Genomic DNA, 11,262 nt, shown 5'->3' on the forward strand with positions numbered 1-11,262 from the left:
ACTGATCTGAAATTTACAAGCATAGAAAGGTTAATCTCAGTAAATCTCAGTCAGGCAGACAAGTCAAGAGACTTGTGCAAAGCTTCTCTTTAAATTTCAGTGCCTTGTTTTTACAGAAATGTCCTTCTGGAAATTCTGTTTGGAAGTTACAGCCAACCTAGTATAGTTTATTGTCTATCACCCACCAACATGGCAAGAAATTTTCCTCAATAATTGTATTAAAGATTGTATTATGCAAGCAAAACTTCTACAGCTACAAAATGGCAAGTCTTTTTCATTTATGGATAATTTAAACAAACTCATAGAAGATTATTGAATTGGTTAGAAAAAGAGAAAACAAAATCAGCTTTCTGAATCCCTGTAGGGCTTCCAAAAGCTGTTTTGCCTCAGATAGATGTTGACAGAAACATGTCATATGTGCAGGCACATCTAATACAAGGTTATTAGTGTCAAATTTTTGTCTTCCTGGGGATTTTGCACGCAACAAGATATAAAGATAGTCACTTGATATGCAAAATACTTGCGTGCCTATGTCAGTGTAATTTTTACAGTAAGAAACATTGGGAAGGGAGAAATTCTTATACTTGAACTCCAAAAAAGAGGGAATCATATTCCAGTTAACTTAACTCTTTTTATTTCTGTCCTTCAGAGATGCTATTTTGATACATAAAGAGGCTTTTGATGCTCTGAAGAACATTTATTTTTAGCATGCCATAAATTTGGTACCTGTTCTCCCTCCCCTGCCATCCCTCCCCAAAATTGTACCACCAATTGTATCAAAGTGTTGAGTCAACATTTTTGTGTGCAAAAGGGCGAAGTTCTTTATGATCTGTTTCATAATGAAATGCGTTCATAGTATTGAACTTTAAAACACTTAAATGTACTTCAAAATAAATTCTTTTTTAAGTGTGGGCAATACTGAATATCTAAAAAGTGAAAATTCTTTTCATGACAAATTAGAGGACATTTGACTAAACAGAAATGAAGGCAAGGATGATACTCAAATCCAGTAAAAATTCCACAGAATCAAGACATTCCCTTATTAATGTGTCATGCTGTCTCCACCTGTGGTCAGCCAGATGTTTCTGGTAAATTTATAAACAGGACCTGCAATTTTTAGTGAACAGCTGTCCCCTAATGTCAGTATCTGGGTTTCAGAGATCTATCTTCTCATAAACATAAGTATTCCACTTAAGTAACTACATGACTACATGATTTCCAATATAGACCCACTTGAATGTTTCTTTCATGCCTGCTAACATGCAGATTAAGGTAATAATGCTTAATGGTAGTTTAAGTCAAGGGCACAGAATATTGTACAAGCATTTGAATATAATAGGTCACTTTATGCAAAGCAAAAGAAACTCAGATCACATTCAGACAACACATCAAATGGAGCCAAGGATCGACAGAGCATGTGATTCATTATGTTTCTTCCTGTCATCCCCCAGGCCTTGCCTACAGCCACTGCCAGTTTGCTTCAGACTTTTCACATTATCTATCTAGGATCAGTTCCTTTTTCACTGCTTCCTTCCTCTATCATCTGCCATGGCTTCTTCATGCTGCCAGACCAAAAAAAAAAAAAACCTGAAATAAACCATGTATCGTTTGTGCCCCCCCGTTTGTTTAAACATCTATGCAACCTTGGCTGATTTTTGAATAGCTATGCAGAGATAAATGTGGATACTAGGGTCACCATGATATTTCAAAGCTGTAAAATATTTCAAAACCATATCCCAGACGGAGATAGTGGGAAAAATAGTCTAAACTGGAGATGGGAAAGAGCCAAGTTAGTTTATGAACAAAGTGGAATCTGGTAGTACATTCAAGATTAAATTTATTAGGATGTAAGCTGTTCTCAAAATCTTATGCTCTAATAAATTTGATTAGTCTTGAAAGTGCTACTAGACTCCATGTTTATTATTTTTTTTGTAGTTTTGCCAAGAAATGTACAAGAAAGTATTCATGTATTTATCTACTTGAGTCTTATCTCTCAAGTTAATAAGAGAAGAAGCTCTGGAAAACAGCACAGTAAATCCTAAACAATCAAGAAATGTGCAGGGCTTGTGGCTTATTGTTAGAATGGACAGTGTAAAGACTGTTCTCATCACAAGATAAGATGTAGTCACAATGTCAATCACAATCCTTTTTTTAAAAGAAAATATTTTTAAAAAGACATTTTGCTTGGTTATCATCATTCTTAAGATGCAGTCATAGAGAGCTGAAGTGGCTTGCATATTATTGAAGTAACCACATTGCCTTAATATATATTTGAGATTCTTTTTTATGGCCAAAACAACCTTGGTTTTTCATCCTGCAGCTTGATTATAATCAAGGAGAACTAGAATAAATTTCTCTATGTTTATCTATGCAGCCAACAAAAAAGGAAAGTTGCAAACAAGTCCCTTTTGCAAAATTTTAGGGATTTAGGGATTTATTGGTTATCCAGACAAGCAAGACCAATATGATAAAGGTAGGCGGTGCCTGAGGGTTCTATCTGTACATGTATTTTCCTTGTGTTCAATCACGTCTGATTCTCAGAGTCTGCCTGGACAAGTCCCTGTGGTTTTCCTGGCAAGGTTCTTCACAAGTGTTTCCCTCCCCCCTGCCCCCCCACAACTAGAGCTGAGAGAGTGACTAGCCCAAGGTCGCTCAGCTGGCTTTGTGCCTGGGGTGGGAGCAGAACTTATGGTCTTTCAGTCTCTATAGCCTAATCCCTTAACAATTTTTTAAATTTACTTTAATTTAATTTTAAAATTAACATGTTGATGTTACAAATATCAACATGGCAGAAATGCCCCTGCAACTAAAGTTACATTTCTTTTAAAAGTGCAATGCATGTGCCTGAAACATATAAAAAAGGTGGTTGGACTTCAATTACATGAGCAATCCTGATCTTTATGCTCTCTTGTTTCCTTGTCCTGGTTCTTTTGTGATGAATATCCACTCATTAGTGTTCTTGAAACAAATTCTAGTTGCCTCATTCCCTTAGTAAGACTCTCTAGTTATATAAATTAGTTACTATGGCAAAACTGAGAAGGAAAACATTGCCTCGGATATTCAAAGGTATGTGATGTGTACCCAAAGTTTTGCCATCCACATCGTGCTGCTAGTTTTGCAAGCTATTTTTATTTCTATCTGGTCTCTTGATTCAGAAAGAAACTCCAAAGGGATATACAATATAGAAATAATAATAGTGTTCTAATATTAATTATGGTATTATTGGAAGAAATATCCTTCTGGGTTCAGTTCCAAATGGGGAAAAAGACACTGGAAACATGGAGGCTGTTTGGAAGGTTTAATGGTGGACAGCACCACATGGCCTGAAGCTCCAAAGAAGGAAGGATGATCACATGCTTCAAGGCGAAGGAAGAGATCAAGAAGGAAGGGCTGATATGCTGAGAGTGCCTGGGTTTTATAACTTTTTGGGGGATTTGAATTGGAACTGGTAATCCGATTGGTTGTCAGACTTCCATGCAGGGGCAACTCTGTAGGCTGTCCTGAGTTCCAGGCTTGGTTGAGTCTTGCTGGATGATGATGCATTGAAAAGGGCTTTTGGCAATTGCTATAGCTTTACCTGGAGATCTTTGTAATGTAAAGCATTCTGGCCCAGGCCTTAATGGCCCACCCATTAACAAAGGTGGGGGTGAGCTTCTACTTCTGAGGTGAGTTTCTGCTTCTGAGTTTCTACTCTTTTTAGGGGAAATATTCTGCCTTTTAAATATTTCCTAGGATATTTCAATTTTCTAGGAGAGGGGTGGGTGCTAACTTCCTACAGCATCATAATATCATTATGGAACTGTCATTCCAAATAACAGTTACAGTCCATCAATTTAAACAAGTTTCATTCCAAATGCAGTCCAGCATTGAGTGTTTGTTTTCTGTTCATGAAACATCAGATTCTTTCCCCTTTATTGATATGATGTAAGCTGCTCCTGGGGACAATTCCAAACTGAAGGGATCCTATAGGAATTTTAATTTTAGCAAGAGAAATGAACTTGGTGCCCATAGGAATTGATATGCTTGCAGACATCTCCCTTGGCACCAACAAACCCCCATTTTCCAATTTACTTAATTCTTCTAAATATATTTTAAAGTAAAAATAAAAATAAATGGGAAATTAACAAGCTATAGAGCAGGGGTGTCAAACCTAAGGCCCACGGGCCAGATCTGACCCACAGGGTGCTTAAATGCAGCCCGCAGAGCCGGCCTGGAAATATCAAAGGAGCTCCCCGCAGTGCCTCTGGCAGCTAAAACGCGCGGCTCCCTGCACCTCGTTTTCACCTTCCATGGCCTTCTGCAGCATTCTGCCTGCTGAAACTGGTCCAAAAAATGGGCCCAAAACAGGCTGAAAACAGATAGACAAACGGCCTGAAAATGGGCCATGCAGACCATTTTCAGCCAGCAGAGTGCTTCAGGAGCCATGGATGGTGAAAATGGGGTGCGGGGGGGGGGCATGTGTGGACCTCCCATGCCCCGTTTTGGCTGGCAGGGTGCTGCAGGAGGCATCCGTCCTGCCGTCCCCCCATCCCTCCCCCACCGGCCTGTAGAGGAGAACTACAATACTGATCTGGCCCTCGAAGAAATACAGCTTGACACTCCTGCTATAGAGCAAAGCATCAGCCTCTATAACCAACTTTATTTAAAGAATGCTTAAGGGTGCCAGACATACATTTATATTCTTTCCAACTAAGAGGGAATTATTTCACATGGTGCTCACTTGTTCAAGTAAAGGATGAAGATTCATTGGAGAAGTTGAGAAAAACTGGGACTCACCTACTTGCTTTCTAAGAAATGAGAATTTTACACATGGGATCCACTGTGGGAATGCTCTCAAAATATATCCCCCAATCAGAGGTAGTATTCAGCAGGTTCTGACCAGTTCTGGAGAACCAGTAGCGAAATTTTTTAGTAGTTCAGAGAACCAGCAAATACCACCTCTGACTGGAGATTTTACAGTATCCTTCCCCTGCCATGCCCCGCAAGCCATGCCCACAGAACCAGTAGTAAAAAAAAATTGAATCCCACCACTGCCCCCAATCCTAAATGAGTCCATCAATGTAAAACAATGTGTGGTGTTAAGTATGGTCTATGGGTCCCATGAATAGACGAGGCTTGAGTAGTGAACAACAGCTCTTTATTTAATAGATAGATTCTGAGACTGGGAAACCCTAGCGCGCGGCAGCTCTTCTTATAGAGCTGGCCGCGGCTAGGCAGCCAATGACAACTCCGAGTTTGCCACGCTTGGTTTCAGCCAATCGCGGCAAACCCTGTATGAACCAATCAGGAACGTTCAAGCCATCCAATCACGATCCGGCTTTTCTAGACCAATAGGAACGCAGGGTTTCAAGTCTGCTAATATGGAACATGTGGCATCTCAAAAATTGCAGACATGATCCCTTAAGTTCAATTGTCGGTTGAGTAAATTCAGTAAAATATTTTGAAACATTTTCCTACTTGTGGAATGAGATTTTCCATCAAGAGAAGTTAATTTCTGGTCAAAGTTTGAAGGACACAAGAGCATCATAGAAAATGACATAGGAAGATCATGTGGCTGGACTGAGAAGCATGATCCATGATAAATAACAGATCCTGTACTTAATGTTCTTCCAAAATTCCTCTTTAAATAACTGTACGTGTGTATCATTCCTTTTCCAAAAGGCAGAAATTAATTGCCTTCTTGCACTTCCTGCCCCATTGTGAAAAACCAATTTGCTCTGATAAATTTTAGAGTGAAAAGCAAAGTAAAAATGCTGGGGGGAAATAGGCAACTTTCTCCAATCTTTAGAGAAGGCCAAAATATTGGACTGATTTACCAAACACAGTGCTTGGGGGAAAGGGACTCTAACTATATCTTGTAGGATATAACTGGGCTGAATTCTTCTAGAACTGAGGATATGATAAACAATCCTTGGTGAAACTAGTGATTATATAAGGACTTAAAATTGTTACTGGAAGCATTTGCATTGATTCACATTTGTGCAAGCTCACCAGTGTGGAAAGTAGATCTTAAGGAACCACATTAGAACAGATCACATACAGAGGCACATGAAGATCTGCAATAAAGAATTCAAAAGCAGTGTAAAGCTATCAAGTTCAATTTTATTCTTTGTCCCTGCAGGAGATATCAATGCATCATCAGCTTCTTAGCTCATGCATTCTCCATACAAACAAACAAATGAAGCAGGAAATAAAATTGATTATTACTAGAAGATTCTTGATATCCTAAATTAGCCTGGCTAGCAGAAAGCAATTGTCTTCATAATCACTGCATATAAACATTTTCCACACAAACATAGAACTTACTCTGTTGTTCATACAAGCTCACAATGTGAATTCTCCAGGAACTATTATGAAGCACATTGTGATTGCAAATAAAGTTGTGCAGACTTTTCCAATTGACCTGCAGGCATGCGGCTTGCTGGAGAATTAAAAGCAATTGTTCAGAGTCAGCATGATAAAATCAGCTCTAACATTGTCCTCATCCAATTAAAATAGTTTTACTAATCCTACTCATTATTTCAATTAATCCATAGATGTTAGATTACCATCCACGTCAAGATCCAATCAGATGGTTTTTTAAAAATGTTACACTTCAATCTGGGCATACTGGTCTTGTCAAGGTGCCAACAAACAAGTAAACAAACCAATGCCAGAATGTAAAAACAGTGTAGAGTAGTGTGGATTTACCACTCAATCTTAGCCTGCTTTTTCTTTACCCATGGAAGCCAGTGAATTTCTGCCAGCAAAGAGTAAGTTTAAATGGCTAAACTTGTATTGTTCTTTTGATAAAATTTAAGTCCACTTTGTGCAAGGCTTGGAAAAAAATACTGAAATCTCCATTCCCTGGCTTTGCCTGCAGGGACCTGTTGATAACAGAAACACCAGATGATCTTGATGATGATAATAATGATGATTGTTGTTATCATTTTAAATTAAGCATTTCCAGTCTGGTGTTCAGTTTGGTACATATGTGCCAGTGGGATTGGCAGCTGCTTAATGACCGTCTTCCCGAACTGCATGTTTTTTTAAAAAATTTCGTCTTTATTATTATTTTAAATAATAGTGAATAAGGGATGAAGGCATCAAACATACAATATATGTAGTAAAAAAAGTCAAATAATTCCAATGCTTGTAACACTAACATTTGGAATTGTAACTAATATTTATGTAGGTTTGATATATCCCCTCTAATTAGGTCTACTGTTGTAGTATATTCCATCAATTTCAGATTCTCTTGTCTCATTCACATATGGTTTGTTCTAGTGGCCCACCTATCATCAGATTGTCTTGCTTCCTTAACAGCTGGTGTGGATCTGATCCAAGCCATTATGAATCCTCTAAGTTCGTGTCACTCTCATATTTTGACAGAGAGAGGTCTCTGGTGGGTGTCTTTGCCCACCAAACTGTTGATTAGGTATGATCCAGAATTTGAACCCTGCTCTCCTGCACAAAGGCTGAGCTCTAAACCAGGGCTCCCCAACCCCAGGGCTACAGCCCATTACTGGGCCTTGGCCCATTCAGGCTGTGGAAGCAGTGGGTGAGCACACAGCTACACTTGCACAAGAGGCAGGCCCACTGCAGTGGTGGGATTAAAGTTTCTTTTACTACTGGTTCTGTGGGCATGGCAGGAGAAGGATGCTATAAAATCTCCAGTCAGAGGTGTTATTTGCCTGTCCTCCGAACTACTCGAAATTTCCACTACTGTTTCTCCAGAACTGGTCAGAACATGCTGAATACCACCTCTGGCCCACTGTTTGTGCAAATGGAGCGCCATGTGTGCATGCTTGCCTGCTGCTCCCATGGAACAATGCCCTCTGACCCCCCCACCTTTGCTGGTCCACAGAACCAGAAAAGTTGGGGAAAAGCTTCTTGAACCACTACACTATCCCAGCCATGTGGAGATACAGGCATACATACACACACATACACAAACATACATTTATATACATATAGTTTTTGATGTCATTAAACTTAGCCAATGCATAAAATGAGGACCTGAATGTGCCCCCACCCATTGGCTTTGGTGTTGCAATTTTTTGGCAGTTACTGAGCAATTACCATTATTGAAAGCATACATTATCTAACTTGGAACACACTGCACAACAAAAAAGGAAGGGTTGCGATGTCTATTGATACTGAGCAATGAACATGGAACATGATTTCAATGAGAAAAAAAGTTGGCTAAAAAAAAAAATTAAAGACCAAAACATTCTTAAAGGCAAACAGCTGCAAGGTTGAATTAAAGTTGCAAAATATTGGAATATGCCTGTTCCTGAAAAGCTTATGCAGAGCTCACAAATTCCTTATGCTTTTAAAATATCCAATGTAAGCATTAAATGCTTATGAAGTGGCTAATATGCTAGGGGAGATCTACAATTATTTCAGTGAAACTCAGCTTCTCTGAAAAAGCTGTTCCTGCTGCCTGTATTTGATTAAACTTCAGCAGTTTTGAATAAGTTGGATTCCTCCCCACACCTCCAAATATTCTGCCTCTTTTTCTTTTGAATGTAATAAATTTATACCAGTGATCTCAGTATAAAACATTGAAATTAATTTAAATATAGGGCTCAGAGTAAACCAAAGTCGTCCAACAGGGTCCTTGATACTTGTATATGTGTACATTCTCATGTATATGCCTGTATATGTGTGTAAGTGTATATGTAAGTGTATATGTGCTCTTGTATGTGCATGCAAACGCACATATGCACACACACACACAAACACACACAAACATTATCTTGTGAGGGATGTGGTTGCTTGCAATTCAGACCAATGATCATGAAAGCTGAGTGTCTTAGTCTGGTCAATATTTTCTTATGCCAATTTGAAACATGATTGGGAGCATAGGATAGAGTAGTATAAGGATTGAAGGCAAATATTTTTTCACCAGTTGAATCCAGGCATTCTGTAAAAGATTTTAAAATTCCTGATCTTCTCAGGGTTTCAGAAATCTTATGTGGCCTGCTTTATATATGGACACTGATCAAATTATCATTGTGCCTTGGGAAAAGTTTATTTAAGACTTTTCAGATCTTCACCTAGAAAGGTCAGTGGTGTTGAAGTCATGGCCTCAAAATTAATTTTGTAATGATAAAGCAAGCTAAAAGAAAATAGAGAAATAAATACCAAAGGAACACCAGAGCCTGCTGAAGAAAAACAAATTTCAAAAGAAATAGGATGAAAATACAGAAGAATAAAATGAAAACTAGCAATTGAGGAAGGCTACTGTTCCTAAGAAGTTCCCCAAAATAAAAAGAATTAAAATATTTCACTTCACCAACCACTGAAGAAGTAATTGAAGGAGAGATTATAGATAATTATCTTGCCATTTGCAATAAAACCCCAATAAATTCATAATTATGAAGATTTGTCTTAATAAGCCCCATTATTCAGCATTCAGTAGCTTGCATCATTTCTAGAGTTTAATTGCTTGTATCTGATGGGTCACATGAATATGTCTACTGACTAAAATTAATTAGAATCAGATATTAACCCGTTGTGCATTTTCTAAGTTCTAAAACTCAACATTTGTTCTGGAAATGAAAATTTATTACTGAAGTTCTGGGTTTAGGAAGTTAAAGGTTATGTGGTTGAATCTTTGACCTTGGAGAGCTAAATGGATAACCAAAAATAACTAATATTAAGACCATATATCATATCACTCCAGGTTGGTTTTTACCATGAATTGTTGAATAAGTCACAGCTCAATGAATTCAACCCCAATTACTATAGTTTTGTTCTTTGATTATGAGAGATGAAGAGGCATACTGGTTATGGGAAAGATATATAAATAAATGAAATCATGTGAACCGTGCTCTACAAAACACACTGAATTAATGATATGCCTATTTCTTATCCTGACATATCTGCAGATATGAAGCTGTGGAGGCATATTGAATTAGTTAAAATACAGGTGAAACTCGAAAAATTAGAATATCATGCAAAAGTTCATTTATTTCAGTAATATATGAGATAGACTCATTACATGCGAAGCAAGATAGTTCAAGCCGTGATTTGTCATAATTGTGATGGTTATGGCCTACAGCTCATGAAAACCCCAAATCCACAATTTTAGAAAATTAGAATATTACATGCAATCAAGAAAACAAAGATTGTACATAGAAAAATATCGGACCTCTGAAAAGTATAAGCATGCATATGTACTCAGTATTTGGTTTGGGCCCCTTTTGTAGCAATTACTGCCTCAATGCAGCATGGCATGGAAGCTATCAGCCTGCGGCACTGCTGAGGTGTTATGGAAGATCAGGATGCTTCAATAGCGGCCTTCAGCTCTTCTGCATTGTTCGGTCTCATGTCTCTCATCTTTCTCTTGGCAATGCCCCATAGATTCTCTATGGGGTTCAGGTCAGGCAAGTTTGCTGGCCAATCAAGCACAGTAATCCCACGGTCATTGAACCAGGCTTTGGTGCTTTTGGCAATGTGAGCAGGTGCCAAGTCCTGCTGGAAAATGAAGTCAGCATCCCCATAAAGCTTGTCTGCAGAAGGAAGCATGAAGTGCTCCAAAATCTCCTGGTAGACAACTGCATTGACCCCGGACTTAATGAAGCACAGTGGACCAACACCAGTAGATGACATGACTCCCCAAATCAACACAGACTGTGGAAACTTCACACTGGACTTCAAGCATCTTGCAGTGTGTGCCTCTCCACTCTTCCTCCAGACTCTAGGTCCTTGGTTTCCAAATGAGATGCAAAAGTTGCATCAGAAAAGAGGACCACTGAGCAACAGACCAGGTCTGTTTTTCTTTAGCCCGGGTAAGACGCTTCTGATGTTCTTGGTTGTTCAGGAGCGGCTTGACAAGAGGAATACGACATTTGAAGCCCATGTCCAGGATCTGTCTGTGTGTGGTGGCTCTTGATGCACTGACTCCAGCCTCAGTCCTTGCTGAAAGTCCCCAACACTTTTGAATGGCCGTTTCCTGACAATCCTCTCCAGGGTGTGGTCATCCCTGCTGCTTGTGCATGTTTTTACCCCACACTTTTCCCTTCCACATAACTTTCTATTACTGTGCTTTGATACAGCACTTTGGGAATATCCAACTTCTTTTGCAATTACCTTTTGAGGCTTTCCCTCCTTATAGAGGGTGTCAATGATGGTTTTCTGCACAACTGTTAGGTCAGCAGTCTTTCCCATGATTGTGATTCCTACTGAACCAGACTGAGAAACCATTTAAAGGCTCGGGAACCCTTTGCAGGTGTTATGCTTAATTATCTGATTAGAGTGGGACAGATTGAGCCT

This window comes from Pseudonaja textilis, chromosome Z (assembly GCF_049901715.1).
Source record: "Pseudonaja textilis isolate UNSWEBS1 chromosome Z, rPseTex1.2, whole genome shotgun sequence".
NCBI lineage: Eukaryota > Metazoa > Chordata > Lepidosauria > Squamata > Elapidae > Pseudonaja > Pseudonaja textilis.